Source organism: Mytilus californianus, unplaced genomic scaffold (genome assembly GCF_021869535.1).
Source record: "Mytilus californianus isolate M0D057914Y unplaced genomic scaffold, xbMytCali1.0.p SCAF_2, whole genome shotgun sequence".
Lineage (NCBI taxonomy): Eukaryota > Metazoa > Mollusca > Bivalvia > Mytilida > Mytilidae > Mytilus > Mytilus californianus.
The window spans coordinates 25,742,483-25,761,790 of NW_026262668.1; the positions used below are offsets into that span (position 1 = coordinate 25,742,483).

The 19,308-nt window shown below is 31.4% G+C and overlaps 1 long non-coding RNA gene across 2 annotated transcripts in view; it reads right to left on the bottom strand.

Moving 5' to 3' along the window:
* LOC127729569 (uncharacterized) overlaps positions 1 to 19,308 on the bottom strand; it is a 91,776-nt gene that overhangs the window by 69,836 nt on the left and 2,632 nt on the right. Inside the window, exons 2-3 of one of the 2 annotated variants that reach the window (XR_007994715.1) lie at positions 3,453 to 3,644; positions 2,909 to 3,010 (exon numbers count right to left, since the gene is read on the bottom strand). The exons of the other annotated variant lie outside the window; for it this stretch is intronic. This is a non-coding gene — a long non-coding RNA (uncharacterized LOC127729569). The remainder of the gene's footprint in view (positions 1 to 2,908; positions 3,011 to 3,452; positions 3,645 to 19,308) is intronic. 2 annotated transcript variants of the gene reach the window in all.

Here is a 19,308-nt window from a genome sequence, read left to right on the forward strand (position 1 = left end):
TATAGATGGATTTGGGTATTTTTTAGGTATTTGTTTGTCATATAGCTCTACAACTGTTTCGGTTCATATACATCCTAGGCTCTCAAATTTTCGGCTTTGAGCGTTCCTAATTAAGGTAAATTCAGAAAGGGCTTCATACGCATGAAATTATTTAACGTGTTGTTTTCATTTATTATTGTATTCTTATTCTACGATTTCGGACGTACGTTTATCGGCTCTATCTTTTTTGTGGTCATTTTGAAACGATAGGTAACATTAATGAAGCCTCTATACTATTTTCTTTTTTTTTATGTAATGAACTTTCAGTAACAATGGCTTATATATCTTCAGTAGTCGATTAATTTTTACTTCTGCAAGTTGGATTCTAGATCTTTTTAATCATTTACAAGGAGAATGTCAAAATAGACGGGCGAGAACCAACCATCGGACCCTTGGTTCAATTTGCGTTTAGGATTAGAGCTAGTGAAAGTAATAGGTATGTGTATGGTTAAGGTTAAGGTTAAGAATAAACTCATCATAGATGCCAGGATTCGTCCACAAAAGACTCACCAGTGACGTTCAAATAAAAAAAAAGTTAAAAAGGCCAAATAAAGTACGAAGTTGAAGAGCATTGAGGACCCGAAAAGTTATTGCCAAATACAGCTAAGGTAATCCTTTCCTGTGCTATGTGTTAGGATCAGCTTTGTATAGCTTTGTATGGGTTGCAACCCCTGAAGTAAAAGAATGTCAAATTATATTCCAGGTTTAAACTTGAGCTACATAATGTGGTTATATTTTACTACTCTCCTTACGATTAGAACATACCGTTTATACATGTAATATATATTTAGAGAATATAAGGAACTGATGAAAGCCTTGAATTATTTATTATATATACACATAGTTTTGTAAAACTAGAGTTATCATTCTTTTCCCTAACAGATATATAGGATATTTTAAAGGCCCGAACGATTGTGACTACGTTAATACAAACCCGCCATCAGGAGACCAAGATGTGGTCATGAACTTCCCTTTATCTACTCTAAAAATCCGTCCTTGTGGAAGTTTGTCATTATAAGCAAGTCTGCAATCTTTTAGGGAGTACTGTATTCCTAAAGATATTTTAGTAAAAGTTCAATTAAATTAAAGAACTAAAATGTTTAAACATAAACATCGATACGATACTTGACTTTCACTACATGATTACATGGTACATGTAACTTTAGCTGATTTCATTCCTGTTGGTAATGCTACCTTTATACACATTTGGTTCTTTAAACTCTTGGAACTCAGCTTTAACGTTCCTTGGGATTGATTAATCATAAAAGTGCTTCCAATACACACAGCAAAATGAAAAAATAAAACATTTTGACTTATTCTGCAGTGTGTAATATATGTTCGGAATCTTTTGTTCATTCCAATAAAACGAAAAAAGTTTTGACTGTTTGCTTGATATCAGAAATTGACCTCGAGACTGCATTATAGCCTGCTGGTAAATAGTTGTGCCGTACAAAATCTTGTCAAATAAAATAATTAACATTTAGACCATGTGATTTTCTTATTTTGTGTATTCAGTCTATTGACGTCAGTCCAATTGGTTGCAGTTTTATATCAAGCATTCGACTTTCTTTCCTTGACGTGTGAAACACAACTTCTATGATATTTCATGAAAATTTATAGCCGACCGTACGAGACCCTCATGGGTAGTCAATGTCGTTAACACCCCCTAGTAGTATGACAATACAATTTTGCAAAAACACATGTAATGTAAATTTCAAGTACGGAAAAAAAACCTTAACCACTCGCGTAATATATGTGCCTAAATGTTTGATAGCATTTCATCCCGTTCCCATCTATACAAAATACAATACCAATTCATGCTTTCGTCATCCTGACTGAATTATTAAATATTTTTGTATAATTGGTAGCTTCATGATTATCTTTGTGTTTCCTTCCAGTTGTTAGACTATGAATGAAAATATAACTCTTCAAATAACACAGGAAAAAGGTTCGGGCATCTTTAATTTATATATAGATATACAAATATGTAAATGGTTTTGGAGGCTTGACATGTTCGCCTTTATAATGTGGTTCCAAGATCATTTAGTTTATACGCAATATAATGCTTGCAGACCCGTAAATCGCGTTTCAGATCTTATTTGATTAAGTTTGACGTACTTGGAAATTAATGGTAGACATATCCTGATAATTTTAAAACCAAATATTCAAAATATCACCAGATTTCTAGAACCAGTTTTCAACATTTGGTGTCATATAGTGCTATAAAAATCATTAGTTTGTTGAACACTAGCGTCTTGTCAACGATTGTAGCTTGAATGTTCTCAGTATATGTGTAGCGAGTGTAGAAAATATTATTTTACAAAACAATGTACATGTACGATAACATTGCAACAACATATCCATCTGCAAATAATCTTGTTTTACTGAACATTAAGTAAATAGAATCGTTGCCATGTCATTAGAATACGTGAAGGAATGAAATAAATTGATTTGATTTATGCATGTTTGTTAAGGATGTACTTAGGTCAGGTTAAGGAGTTTTTGTCAGATGATCGAACTCCTTGGTTTTTTTCCTACTATACAGGGTAAAATATTTTGCCCCATAACACCCATTTTTTTTTCATATAAAACTTCAATAGCTCATAAAAGGTCATTTACCAAAATTTAAGCAGATTCTAGATTTCTTTTCTTTTGATTTGAGACCCAAAAAAATACCAATGCAAATATAAGGTAAAAGTCTGAGTCAGCCTTTTCCCGCCATTTAAAAAAAATTAAATATCTCGAAAATATATTTTTAGCTTATTTTGTTCCTTAACTAATGCTCTTTTGACTTATAGTATCAATTTTAAATTTTAGATTTTTTTAATTTCAACTAAGTACATCCTTATTAAGAATATTATATATTTACCTGGCTCTCTACAACATTTTAGCATTCGTTTCAAACCTAGGTGGAACCAGCCACTATAGTAACCATATTTAGGACACTGAAAAAAATTGCTCACCGTGGAATCTACCAAAATAAAACGTCAAATATAACACATATCTTTATGAGCCGCAAAAATAAAAAAAAATGTTAAAAATCAGGAATCTATATATTGAACTAAAATTAAAACCACATATTTTTTCATTGTATACAAGTAACATTTGAACAATTTGTGTGTTTCAGGATTAATCGCTGATTCTTAAATATTAAAAAAATATTTATTATATAATATTAAAATTTAGAAACCAGGAAATCTTATGTATTAATCATCACTATCATTACTTTGAAAAAATAAGGATACGGAGTTAATAGACTGGTGAACAAAGTGTTTTCTTTCATTTACTCTTTATTTCAATAATAGTTTGATTATACATTTGCAGATTTTTTTTTTACAATTTATTCTACATTTAAGTTTCAAAGTTAAAATCGTTAATGCATAATGAAGTATTCGTCTAAATCAAATACTTACGGAAAATTTTACACTTAACATTTTTGCCAGGCCCAGGTCCAGGTTTACATGCGATTCGATCTTGATCTGGAAAAACTTGATCTGGAACATTGCCATCTGGACACATTTGTATCCTCTTATAAGGTCTCATCAGGACTCTAGTTCCATTTGCACTTTCGGCAAAAAGTATTGCCAAAAGCGCAAATATTAAACCTTTATCGGTAAAAGAAAATATCAGTTCTCAAGAACAGTAAATCTTGAAAAAATTACAAACTCAGACAATATTGGCAGATTTTGCTGAAGAGACATCAAGCAGCTGGGGAAAGCACATGCTGGAGTATTCCAACTGTCCAATTTTAGAAATTCTAACATATCAAACGTTTTAAGCAATAACCATGATAACAAATTTTACATTTTTTATAAATTTAGTTTCAACCGATATGAGAATCTTCAAGTTTATGTTTTTTTACGTTATACATACATCATCTTCGTTGATATAACAAACATCAAAGTATATAAGGTCAAATAGCGATAGTACCAAAATATACACAACATGAGATGTTCTTACTAGTACAGTTGTCTGCAACTGAATAATATGCTTTTGTTTTGTTTTGACCATACCTAGTGGTATGTGTCATAGACACGGAAGTAAGTATACTAATTTTTGCATGAACCCTATTGATAGTTTTTGTAGTCTTTCGAAATACCGGAAGTGCCTACTGGTTTTTTTTCGGAATACATCTGTTCTTTTCTATGGCCACCTGCGTAATAGGTAATTAATTTATCTAATGAATATGTATTGGCGTTCTACAGTTGCTATAGAGATAAGTGTTAATCGAGGCTGGTTGATATCCTACAAAAGTAGTTAACTAAATTAGAGTCGCGGCGTACGTTCAGTTTTCTGAAATAAATGTGTGTTCACATTGGCGATTAAGTGACCGTTAATGGATAGGGCGTTTTTAAGATTTTTAAACCAAGCCATTTTAGCGTGATTGAAAAAGAGCAGTCCATTAAGCAGCAATTAAAATTCTACGTCCAGGAAAGATACAAACCAACAAGGAGTTTCTTAAATTGTTCCTATTTTGATTGAAATAGCAAAAATGGAATAATTATTAGAAGTCCATTACTTGAATTGGTAAAATGTTGGATATCCTTTATCTTTATCGAAATACAAATTAAAATAAATAGGAAAAAAAATATAGAAAATCAAACTGAACCTTAGAATCGTTGAGATGTTTAAAATACAGATATAAGATGCAATAACGAAACATTATAATTTTAAAGTTATAAACATATTTTTAGAGGTATGATGACGATTCTGAAAGAATAATAAATGTTTGGGCGTGAAGTCTGTGATGTCAGATATTATGCATATGTAATAGCAGTGATGAAATTCTAATACAGGGTCAGAGATAAAATAACGAATGTCTAGTTTTATACAGACTGAGTGATGTAGATACAGTCAGAGTTAAGATACTAGTAATGAATTTCTACTTATAGTAATTAAGGTTTTACTTTTTTATCAAAATAAAGATAAGGAAACGAAAGCAATAATAAGACAACTCAATGGCATCAGGCAGTTAGTTTTCTCGTATGAATTGTTTTACATTTGTCATTTCGAAGCCTTTTATAGCTTACTTTGCGGATTTTGCTAATTTTTGAAGGCCGTACGGTGACATGTATTGAGTTGTAAACTTCTACGTCATTTAGTCCCTGGTGGAGAGTTGTCTCTTTGGCATTCATGCAACATCTCCCTTTTTAAATAAAGAAACCATACTAAATCTTATTTAAAAATGCAAGTTAACACTGGAAATTACGATGAAATTTAAAGGCGCCTTTTAGGTGCGTTAAAAGCAGAAATTATTTGTCATATTGAAACAGTTCATAAATAAATATGCGTTTGAGTCCTTAAAATAATACTATAGACATGAAACGATTTACAGACACACTGAGTGATATTCTTTGTGATAGGTGACCCCCTCCCCAACACACACACAATCAGACTTAAAGTTGAAATAGCGGGTGGACAACGTCATGTCCCACATAAAGAAGAATCAGTGCAAGATTCTTCTGGGAATTCCGTCAATGTGTTTTCAAGGAGTTGAGGCAATCTCTATTCATAAGCGAATTTAAAGGGTCTAGTTGACAGAGGCCTGGAACCTTTTTGGTAACACAATAGGACGATTTCTTAAAGTTTGTATTCATACGCAAAAAATAGCACAACTAAGAAACAAATGTTTTTTTTCTCAAAATCAATTTCCGTATTCAACGGAAATGCGATCGCAAAAACCGGATTTTTAAATAGCGTACTGGACATGAGCTATATTAAATTGGCACAGTTATTACTGCTTCCTTCTGTCTGTCACACAATCGTATAACAACAAGAGATAAACATCTTCATTATATTTTGGCTAATTCAGAAAAGGCCAAGTTATGAAATGAAAAAGTGAGATTTGTTTGAACAAACTGATTTAAGTATAAAGCTGAGGTTTCAAACTATTTCTACTGTAAAAACCTGATTGGAGTGTGTTGCCTTGTGTATAAATAAATTGAGATCAAGCATATCTTGAATATGATAGCCAATGACCAAACCATATAAACCAGTGTAATTGGTTTTCCAAAACGGTTTTAGTTAGGAATTAACAAGTAAGAATATAGCTTAGGGTTTTGAACTATTTTCAAACTAGCTACAAAAACAAATAATCATGATTCATTTGTTTTCTTCACAAAAAGACTGTTTTCACATTTACATGTCGACTTTATCCAGGAAGCTATCTCATATTCCCAAATCAGCACCTCAAAATGGAACATACAGTGGTTGTCTCCTATTTGGCACGTTTTAATCTTATCTATTGTAAAAGAGAGGAATGGGAGAGAGAGGAATATTTTCTTTGAGAAAATTATACCCATTATTGAACAGCAGTGTGTCTACATCTTATATAAAAAATGAAGTAAAATCAAACATCTTTATTTAACAATTATTTGATCTTATATACCAAACCGGCATGTAGGTTCACGATTGCATTTCTTTTTTAAAGAAAACAACTTATAATCTTTTATATTTATAATTTTAGTTTTATCCTACTCACTAGGTTGAATCCGCTGCTCTCCGTGATGTTCATTCTAGCAACGTTAGTAGCCACGATCCTCTAGTGGCATGACAAAAGGGTGTATTTCTGCATTTTCAACACTGAGGTTGTGAGTGCGAACCCTGTACGTGGCAGGTGCAATCGACTCCAATCTTAATTGACTAGGATTGTCAGTTTTCCTACAGAAGGTCGGTCGTTCTCTCCGGTCACTACGGCTTCCTCTACTCATAAAAAATGACCACCACGAAATAGGTAATGGGGCTTAAAGTGGCGTTAAACACCAATCACTTAATTATTCAAGGTATGTAATTGCACTAAAACTACAGCTCAATTAGTCAACGGTGACTTGGAGGATTTTTTTCTTATCAATTAACATTTATATATAAGCTCTTTTGGTTTAATGCTTTTAAGTCTCCAATGTGACTAATATAAATGGTTTGAGTAACACGTTTCGATGACAGTAAGATGCGTATGTGCTTATTTTATCGTGTTTTTTTCTAAAGTTAGCACCGCTACTTGAATAATGTCGTTCTCCGAGTGTCCAATCCACCCTGTAGCCGGTGCGTCGGTACTGGAATGATTTAAAATTTATATATCTTGTTAGTAAATTTATCTTTCATAAATTAGATAAATCTACCAACCAAGAATTAAATTTTCAGCGTTAATCATAAGGCAAAGCTCAGTTTTGTTTAATGTTTTGTTTAACCCGCCCTTTTAATTGTGTGCTAGCAAACGATATATCTGTCCTGTCTCTGATCCTGATTGTACACGATTACGGATTTCAATGTGTTATGGTTAACAGTTTGCCAGTTATTGTATTTATATTTCATAAGGTTTAATTATGGAATAATTCTTAACTTTATCATTAAAGGGACATTAGCTACGAGATATGAAAAAAAAAAAATAAGATTTGATTTTTTTTTGGTTCAATCATTAATGAAAGTGAAATATTGAAATAATAATTCGCTTTTTGCAGCCAGTTTGGTTCAATTTTGTCAAAATAAGCTAAGAAATATCGCTGATGAATTTTTCACTTGAAAGTTAATAATTCGACCTCATAGAATCCGTATTCATGTGACCTTTTATTCAACTCCTTAGCTAGAGATAGGTTACGCATGTTCAGCTTTTAAAAGGATAAGAATGTCAACATTGAAAATGAAACAAGGATAAATCATTTGATTGACTGATTCGATCCACAAAAACTCATTCTTATACAGGTAAAAACGATGATTAACATATTTGTTTAATCTATAACATGAAATCAAACAGGCCTAGAAAAATCCAACTGTACGTGTTCGCTATTTATTTATATCTATATTTATGTTTATATCGGGTTATATGACCGTTGACAGTCTTCGGAGGTCATCTCGTTGGTTAATAAGATGGCGTCTAGACTTTTTGTAAGTTGGATATACGTTTTAGTAGGTTATAAATCACATATGAGATTTTGAATGAAATCGGTGAACTTGAATTTGACAGCTAATGCCCCTTTAAAATCGATTTTATGTAAATTCATTACAGTTTTATTCACCGTTTTTGTTTACGACTATGGAATTCAGAAATTTAGTTCTTTCAACAGTTTGTTCTTTTTTGAATATGATTAAGTAGCAGTCTGGCTAAGAAACATGCAAAATGATGAGATAATAATACACAGTGTATCACAGAAATTTACTATACTTTTTGTATTGAAAGGTCTTGTGAAATTAGTACTGACTTTGTAATATTAAACCATTCAACACAGTATATTTGTCTTGGTACTATATTGAATGTTTTGAAAATATGAACTTTCCCCACTTATTCTAGTATAGAAATTTCACTATTTTCTACAAAGGCCGGATGTTTTAAGGAAAATTGTTAAATCCAAACTAAAGAGAATATTTTTCTTTAACACATATGAGAAAATGAAATATGTAGCCTTATACTGGTTTTGAGTAAATTTGGTTTTATTTTAGAGTAAACATGATCTAAGAAAGATAACTCTTTCTATGAAAGATAACTCTTTCTATGAAAGATAACTCTTTCTATGAAAGATAACTCTTTCTATGAAATATAACTCCCTCACACATAAAAACAGTTGCCATGTGACTAAAACATATTCAAGGTCATTATCTAAATGGAATTAAAGCATTTTTGAACCATTTTAGTCCTTTTTATGACAATACAGACTAGTGGTTCATATTCAACAAAAAGGAATAAATAGTATACAAACTATATTACACTTCATTTACCCCTGAACTGCAATGTTTACATTTACTCACTTTTTGTTTGAAAAGAGTTTTAGGCTGGTGTGTTTCATTTGATATTACACATTTTTGTGTCGTTTTACCGTAACGGGCGTTCATAATCCTTATGAGAAGATACTGTTCATGATCAGGCATGGGGTAATGCAAATTTGTAATTGTAATGCATGGTAATGCATTACATTTTTCAAAGTAATTGCATGTAATGTGTAATTCAGCAATTTTAGCATTACATGTAATTGTAATTTAATGCATTACTTTAGCAAAAAGTTGTGTAATTTCATGCATTACATTGCATTACATGGCATTACATTTTTCTGATACTATATATATATATCTTTTAACAGATTATTTAACAAAAACAGAATATAAGATTTCTTGATTAACTAAAAAATTATCATTTGAATATTCATTTTCTATTTATTCTCCACACTTTACCCACTTGTACTTAATCATAAAGAATGGGATTATCATTCTCTTACTTAGTTTTTTATTTCATATATTTTCCTGCATACAAAGATTGATATTTGAAAAGCATTACTGTAAAAGTGTCCCATTGTTGTCAAAAGATCAGAGAGTACCTTGTCATAATTAAATAACAGATAATTGAACATTGTCATAAAACACTAATTGGTTTGTTTTACAATCAACAACATTTGGTCATAAATTAAGTTCTGTGTATATTTTATAATTAGGAAAGAATTTCTCAGTAAATATTTTGATTGAAATTAAAAAAAACAAAAAACAAATGTATATTTAAATTTATGTATGTATAAAAGAAAAGTCAAGATTAAGTTAAAATGAAGCTTAAAATTCATCTCTGTCACTTCTTTTAAGAGAAACACAGAGATGCATAATATATTGAAACTTTAAAATCAAAGATAGAAGAGCAACCAACTTTGATAAGTTTTGTGAAACAGTCAGGTAGTCCGAAATATCATTGGGATGATCCTAAGCAAAAGGAGGCTACAGATGCATTAATTCAGTATATTGCTGGTGATTTACTTCTGTTTGCTACAATTGATAGCCAAAACTTAAAGAACGTTGTTAAAAACTTGACCCAAAATTTAACATTCCAAGCAGAAAACATATCTCGTCTAAACTTATTCATACTAAAGCCAAGGATATGCTAGAATCTTTTATTATTTCATGTTGTTTTTCAAAATTCTTGATTTTTATTTTCACTTGATAATAAAATTTTAATACAAATGTAATGTGTAATTCAATGCATTACTTTGCAAAAGTAATTGTAATTTAATGCATTACTTTGATAAATGCATGTAATTGTAATTGTAATTTAATGCATGGTTTTGTCAAAGTAATTGTAATGTAATGCATTACATTGCAATGTAATTCGCCCCATGCCTGTTCATGATGTGGAGATATTTTTGAATTGATTTAGACAAAGGCAAGTCTTTTCATAACTTTTCCAGTGACATGTTGATTTCTCAAGGAGAAATCTATTCGTTGTACTAGTAGTTTTCAATTTATCAGGACTTTATCAGCGATATCCCCAGAAGACCAGCCAGTCAGACAATAAGACTGCAACACATACACATTGTAAATCATTTACGAAAACTGAATTAGAAATGTCTATAGTACCAACATGACAAAGGGAAATTTAACAATGAGCAAGCATGGCATAACTTGTGAGGACGTTTTTGTATGTCGTCGTTAGGCCATGTGTGGCTTTTTTCACTACTAAACGTTCTTTTGGCTGTGTGCCCTTTCCATCAGAAAAACAGGGAAAACAGTGTATTCACCCTCTACCTAGTTGAATAGGGAGAGCGATTAGAGAAGTTACCAGTCAGCAAAACAGGAAGATCAAGATGGACCATGGAGTAATGGTACATGTACATGTAAGTAATGGTAATACTTAATTTAATATACATGTTTTAATTGAATGTAAATTCATTATTCTCCTGTGAAGGATAGATTTATATTGAGAAAATGTAATCAAATGATATAAACACCCATCAGGAGTCCATTGTAATAATATAACAGTGTACGTATTACTTTTACACCACCACTCCCTCCCCCCTATTTTCTATGATTTATCTTTAAAAATCCAAGAGACTATGTTTTTGTAAATGAAGTCGATTCGATGCTCACTGTTATTGCCAATACATGTTTACAAAACAAGTACCTCTTTAAAAGTTGGGGGAGTAGACAATCACGCACAACGAAAGATGAATTTACAAAATGTGACTAAAATGACTAAAGACCCGTCTAAATTGCATTTAATTGATAAATTCAACTTGCACTTACTGTTATCTTGATGACATTTTCTCGCTAAATAATCAAGAATTTTCTAAATATACTGCCAAATATACCCAAAGGGACTTACTTTAAAAAAAATCAATTATAAACGGTTATAACTGTCCTTTCCTATATTTATTCATTTCAGTTTTACAGGCGAACTCTACACTAAAATTTACGACAAAGGGACATTTTTTCGTTCCCTTTTGTTAATTTTCTTTTCTTGGACGGTGAAGTCCCTTTGGCACCATCAAATAAAAAAATCAGTAAACATAAATTTGAACATGTACATTATTCACTGATCAATTCTGTTTTGTATTTCACTTGTTAAACACATTTTAAAATCATTTTTTCATAAAGTTAGTACCTTACACATATCTGTTTTACCCCTTCTGACACCCACATGTATAGCAACAAATGTACTCCCTCCAGAAAAAAACCCCAAATAAAATAACTACAAATGTACCTCAACCGCCCTTTTTCCCCATTTAAAAATATTTTCAATAAAGTGATTTGTTTATTCTGTTAAAGGCCCGATATTCTGAATAATGTACATGAACATGCAATTGCCTATATCAGAAATTTATAACCTATACTGCTACACACCCACTGAGGCAACAACATTGAAGCAATCTTTAATGGTTGTAAAAATAGAAATTTTCTGGCTAATTTAAAAAGTTTTTATACCCCTTCCGAATATTATTTACATAAAGTGATGGTGTATTGTCATGATAATGTCTCTGACAGTTTGGGAATGATATAGAACTGCTTTACAAAATTTTATTAGATTTTCTATGACCATTTACATGATTTACATGACTAAAAACAGAGAACCACCTTCCTAAATGTGATAAAATTTTATCAATTTGTATGTACATGTAATAACAACCTATTGTTTTTACTGATTAAAGATCAAGAATAATCCTGATCTTTTAACAAAAATGAATATTTTATCTTAAATGATATGTAATAATGTTCTTTACTTTCATGTACATTATATTCAACATTGTACATGTTGTATGTCTTATTTTAAAGGTATTTGTAACCAATTGCGTAGATGGTGTATGCCCCATTGATTGGAAACGATATAATTTTTTAGCACAAAATATAAAAAGAAGATGTGTTAGCATTCACTTAGCTTGGCGGTATATATTCCGTTTTCTGTAATTGCGTACCCCCCCCCCCCCCCCCCCTTTTTAAGAAAATGTAGGATCTGCCCCTGATTTCTGACTTGGTACAGACATTATTCAATGGTAGGTTAACCCTGGTTATTTAGCTAGCTTAACCTCCCACTTGTATGAATTATTTATCGTTCCCTTTTATAATGCAAAAAGGGTGCTCTCTGACACGTCGGCGTACTGATGAATTAAAATATAGGCAATCGTTTCTTACGTGGTAAACACATGCTCGTTTTTCGAACCACCTTTTAAAAAATGTACACTGTTGAATAGATTTGCACAATTAAGTAACATTCTACTTAATCATGTGTCTTCATAAATCTCAAGATGGATTGTTTTTTAAACAAGCTGATCAAAAACGGATCAAATTTACCTTAAAATCTTCATTTTCATAAAAACTATCTATGCCTTTGCTTCAAATTTCAATAGACTATCTTTGAAAATTGTAAAAAGCATTATTCACATTAGACTAGTACTAAAAAGTGAATAAGGTTGTGTACAGGAAGCTTATTTATATTATTATTGAGAAAAGAGTGCATAAATATTGTAAAAGACGTTAAGACATGATCAACATTTAAAAAAAAAATTTACCAGGCTACATATTTTTATTTTTGATATGTTTTACACAAGAGTCAACTGCAATAGTATGATTAAACAAAATAATTCTAATACCCTGTTCTAGGGAGATAATCAAGTTTGAAAACGTCAAATATTTTATTTTTTTCCAACATGAAAATATTTGATAATTTGCTTGCCATGGTAACCAAGTTGCCTTGCTTTCATCCGTCTTTTCAAATGTTTCCTATTTAAGTTGAACATTGTAGATTGTAACAATTAGTATATTTTTCTAAACAGTTTATCATTACTGTATTAATTTTATTTGAAAAACAATACAAATTTAAAGTTTTTTAGACCATTTAACACCTTGTTGCTAGGTAGAGCTGTTTCCATAGCAACATCTTGAATTTTTGTGTGCTGATTGTCATTCATATAAATTCTGCCTCAAGTTGAATCAATTTAAGTATAGCAGATACATATCCTACACTGTAGATGTATCACTCCTTGCATGATTCTTAGCTGGACAGCTTCTTTATTAAAATTCAATGTTTCAAAGGACAGTTTTTCTGTTATAAAATTATGTTTTTATACACAATATCACATAATAAAACCAAATAGGACGAAACATGTGAAAACATTCTAATGATCTGTTTTCGGTGTTCATAAATCATGTAAATAAACAGTTTTTACAACAATTACATGTCAGTAAATAACCAGTGAACTTCATTTTAAGACGGATGAACACACTTAAAATGTTTTCATGCTTGTATTGACAAAAAAACAACTCACATTGCGTAATACACAATTCGGACGCATGAAATTTATAACGTGTTGTTTTTATTTTTCTACAATTACTTGTTGGTAACATCAAAGATTTGTCATAAAAACTACAAAATAAAACTTCAAACGAGTACTAGTTAAAATTAGTATTCTAAAAAATTTCTAAGACATTAATCAAGTCTAACACTATGCTATATCGTAGTATACAAAATATAGACGAAACATATTTCTGAATGTGTAAAGGTGTTTATGCGTATAGACTTGATATTTAAACTATTTATTTTGTTTTACTAATTTCCTGGTAAAGAAGCAAAAGTCACTAAAGTCAAAGAGAAAACAATAAAAAAAAAGGAAAAATGAAAAACGCCGTAAATACAAACAAAAGAACCGACAATTCTTTATAGACAATTAATGTCTTAGCAACCCTACCAAAACCCTGTGTGATTTAGGGTGTAGTCAGATCCTGCTCCCCATGTGGAAACCGTTGCACTGGTAATGCAAAAGTAGACATATTAACACAGGTATAGGGGTTGACAAAACATACATGATACATGAAAAAAGTAATAAAGATAAAACAGTTAGTACGAATGGTTCGCTTCGACAAACGTCGGAAAGCTTATTTACGAAAAAGAAATCAGTCAAATAATGTCAGTGGTAAAATCGATTAAAAGCTATAAAGCGTCTGAGTTTGCTTAACGTCCAAAGGCAAATATTTCATTCATATTATCACAAAAAAATCTTCCACTACGGAGCATAGGTATTAACGTCCAAATTCCGACCAAGCGCGTAAATGTACACTCCATTTTGAAGATGTGTTTCCCCGTAGACAATCTTCATTGTTAAGGGAAAGCTCAACTTTGTTTAATGTTCTGTTTAACCCGCCATTTAAACTCTGTGCTAGCAAACGATATATCTGTCTTTTTCAAACTATAATCTTAAAAATACATGATTAAGGAATTCATTGTTTTATGATTAACAGTTTACCAGTATTAGTTATTAGATTTCGTAACGTTTGATTTTTGAATAATTCTTAACTTCATCACTATATCGATTTTATATCATATCAATATAGTTGTATACACCGTTTTTGTTTACGATATATATAGAATTCTTTCAACAGTTTGTTCCGTTTTGAATATGATCAATTAAAATTCAATGCTTCGAAGTTGATATATTAACACAGGTGAAGGCGTTGACAAAATATATATGATACATGATAATAGCGTCCTAATTCCGACCGAGCGCGTATATTTACATTCAATTTTGGAGATGTATTACCCCGTAGACAATCATTAGTCCTAAGGGAACCAACTGTGTCCCTTTTACGTGGCGACCTGAGGTACATTCCATACAAGAGCTTTGCAAGAATAAAAAGGAGCCATTATTAACCTTTTATTCTTATTTTATAGTTAAATTCTTTAAATTTAGGTTCTACTATATAATGTCACCAGTAAATCATTCCTGGTTTTAAGACTATGCTGATGGCACCTATCATATTGAATTTGAAATAAAAGATACTGAATGCAGTAAAGCCTGCATCATATCTTGACTTACATCTAGAAAATGACAATGAAGTTGGCTGAGAATTAAACTTTTTGACAAACGTTAAACGATACGATTTTACCTTTTCCATTATGATATTCGATTAAGAGTTGCGACTGTTCCCCTGGTAGTCTTTCTTTCTTTGCCAACCAGCGATTGACATTTCGAAACTATCAAGGACGCCGTTTTTTGTTAAACATATTACCCAAAACATTTTTTCTGATTGTTTTTTTATTCTCTTCTAATTTAAAGCTTTTGGACTGCAGTTGTAAGAGTTGTAAGTTGATATCAGGATTTGACACATTAAATTCCGTTGGTAAATCGACAAACCTTACATATTTTCTTCTAAATTATACTTAATTTTGAAATTACTAGCTTTGGCCCTTGAAAATCTTTCTAAAACGTCAGTTCCCAGTCTGCGATTTACTTTAAATTTGCGAAATAAAAATGAACGATTTTCTTTTCAAAAACAAAAAATCAGAAACATTAATTTCTATTTCTTTAGATTTTTTTCTTTAAAACCATAAAGTTTTCGAACTGCAGTTAATATTAGATGAAAAGAATTTACACATTAAATTCCGTTGGTAACTGAAGGCGACGTTTAAATCTCGAAATTCGGTTAACACATTTGATGTCCTACTAAATTATACTTAATTTGGAAATAACTAATTTTCGCCTTTCAAAATTATACAAAAATTGACTATCTTACCTTTCATTGTGTAGAAGATTATTTTATTTGAAATATTTGTTTGATACACAGATACTTTTATTGTATCACAAGTGACTGATATATTTCATGTTATTTTTTTTACAAAAGAGACGTAAACATGGTAAAGAGATAACTTGTAGTAACAAAACCAATAAAATATAATGTAAAATGAACATAGATTGATCAGTCTAATATCCATCACTTAGTATATTGTTCTTATAGTGTAGATGGTCGTATATTTCAAATTAATCAAAACTCATTGTTTTGAGTAATTAATGTGGTAACTATAACTTATATTGTATACGGTTTAACCTTTTTCGTGCATTAATGTTTATTCAGTGATGCTGGAAGTCGCAATACTTGAAAATTCATCCAAAACCTAATACATATTACATTTAAAACGCTCTTTATGGCAATACCACTTAATAAATCAAATTGAAATGTTTCGCAGTATTTTAAGAAATGATTTCACTATTTATCGGTCGTACCACTGTCTGTACCAGTCTGCTTTACTCTTAATAAAATTGCTTATCGGCCGTCCCGCTGTCTGTATCACTCTGCTCAGCTGTTAATAAAATTGCATATCACGGCTTTGTGACGTCAAATACGTTAACCCGGCCCTGATAACTTTCACCCAGACATATCACTGACGTCATAATTAATGAACCGACGTTGACAAGTCAATAAAGAAAACACTTGTTTCTATCATGCAAAATACACAAATACAACCTGATAATTGGTATGTATCTGTGTATTATGTATTATTAATAAACTCCTCACAGGTACGAGGACCAAACCCTGGAATCCAGACGCGCACTCCGTTCACAACAAAAGCACGAAGTCGAAGAGCACAGAGGACCCAAAATTCCGAAAGGTCTTGCTAAACACAGCCATGGTAATCTTTTCTTGAAAGGGTAGAAAGTCCTAAATATTTCGAAAAAATTTAAGTTTTGTAAGCAGTTGATTTACAATAATAACCATATCAACTTGTATCTCAATTGTTTGTAAAACAATTGAAAGGTCTTTCCAGTTAAAGTCTGATATTTGTAATGCACTCTTTACGACCTTTCATTTAAAATGCGACAAGCATAGCTTCTGAAACTTTTCACTTTTTGCACTTAATGACCCTATCCACTTAATTTTCTAGATCGTAAGTATTTGTAATGTAGACTTGATGACCTTTCATTTGCTATGCGACAACACCATCTTCTAGAAAGTTTGATTTTTGCACTTAATAACCCCATCTAGCTCATTTTTGGAGGAGAAGAATTTTGTTTTTGAAATGTACACATTTTGACCTTTCATTTAATATAAAACAACCTTACCTTATGAGACATTTTTTTTTGCACTCAATGACCCCACCCAACCCATTATTGGGAGACATCAATTTGATTTTTGAAATGTACGCTTTATAGACTTTCATTTGATATGCGACAACCTAACCATCTGGGAAGTTTGAATTTTTAGCACAAAATGACCCCCACCCTTCCCACTGGGATGAAAAAGGGGTTTAAAATTTTAATTTTTGAGTAGAGCACATTTAGACGTTCAATTTGGTATTCATAATGACCGCATTTGGCAAAGTGCCAAAAATGATGCAATATCAATTATATAAATAGAACTTACGAAACTTACAAAGTCAATGTAAAAGATGAAAATTTCAAATTGATTTTTTTTTTGCGTTTTTCATTGAAAGTTTTTGGTAATTAGTCAAACATATAACCATGTTAAACTCTTCAAGTTCTGAAAATTTCAGTTGGAAACTGTTGTTGATTCAGAAATACATGCTCCGCTCGCAAAATTTCAAACTGCATTATCTCTATAACAACAATAGATATCTCAAATCTGTTAAATGATAAATAATCTGCAGTTGAAAGACAACATTGTACAAAAAAAAATTGGACAATTCCAAAGTTCAACAAGGTCACAATGAATCATCAAATATATGATGTAATACCAAACTTGAGAACCGGAAGTCGTAGAGACATGGGACTACCACCATTCAACTCAGGACCACTTGACCTTTCAAATATCACAAGGTCAAGGTCATTATACACTTTGAAGGTCAAGGTAAAAATTCATCATGACCTGACATTGACCTCAAATTGAAGGTCTTAAAATACGGATCACTTTTGCAATTTATAGTTGGTTGATATCTGTTACCTTTAAAAAGATATACACACAATATTGTACTTTTAAGAATCATCTCGTCGAAACTTTTGAACAGACGGTCGGACAGTTTTGAGTTTAATGTATTAAATGTAAAGCTCGTCTAGAGGAACATTTTATACACAGTATGTATGCAGCAAACTCTTATCGTTTTCTTAATATGTTAGCTTGAAATTGCAGCGTAAATTTTTTTTGCACTCAGTGACCTTTGACCTTGGGTGCAACTTAAAGGTCACATGAATTAAGATTATTGATAGAGGTCCCAAGTCTCTACGACTTCCGGTTCTCGAAATATAATTTTTCAAAAAATGTGTATAATTTTTAAAGGGAAATAACTCCTTATAAGGGATGATAACAAACTTATTGTTTATGTTTATTAACATTGCCATCTGTTCTTGTATATGCTGCAATTTTTAATTTGATTCTATCTATAATACTTTTTAAGAAAAATGCAAATACAAGAAATTGCTTCAAGCGGATATAACTCTCAAAGGGGATGATGAAATCCTACGCAGCCTCATGTGGTAATACATAATAATGAGATCTACCTATTGTTTAAATAAGGTCATGATATCTTTAAAAACAACGAGGGGGCCATGTCGAAACAAACCAATAAAAGGGAGATAACTTCTAAAGGGGATGATGAAATCCTACACAGCCTCATATGGTAATACTTCATGATGAGGTCTATCGATGGTCCATATTTGGTCTTGATAACTCCAATAGAAACAGGGGGAGGCCATGTCAAAAAAATGCTGGAAGAAAAAAAAAAAAACTAGTATCTCAATTGTTTGTAAAACAATTGAAAGGTCTTTCCTGTAAAAGTGATGTTTTTGTGATGTACTCTTTAAGACCTTTCATTTGATATACGACAAGCATACCTTCTGAAAATTTTCACTTTTTACACTCAATGACCCCATCCGCCTAAATTTTTGATATCGGAAGTGTGAAATATGTAATGTAGACTTGATGATCTTTCATATGATATGCGACAACGCCATGTTCTAGAAAGTTTGATTTTTGCACTTAATAACTCCATCCACCTCATTTTTGGAGGACAGGAATTTGATATTTGAAATGTACACATTCTGACCTTTCATTTGATATACAACAACCTTACCTTAGAAGACAATTTATTTTCTGCACTCAATGACCCCACCCAACCCATTTTTTGGGGACGTCAATTTGATATTTGAAATGTATGTTTTATAGACTTTAATTTGATATGCGATAACCTAACCATCCGAGAAGTTTGAATTTTTTGCACTAAATGACCCCACCCTTCCCACTGGGATGAAAAAGGGGTTTAGACTTTTCATTTTTGAGTAGAGCTCATTAAGACCTTCAATTTGA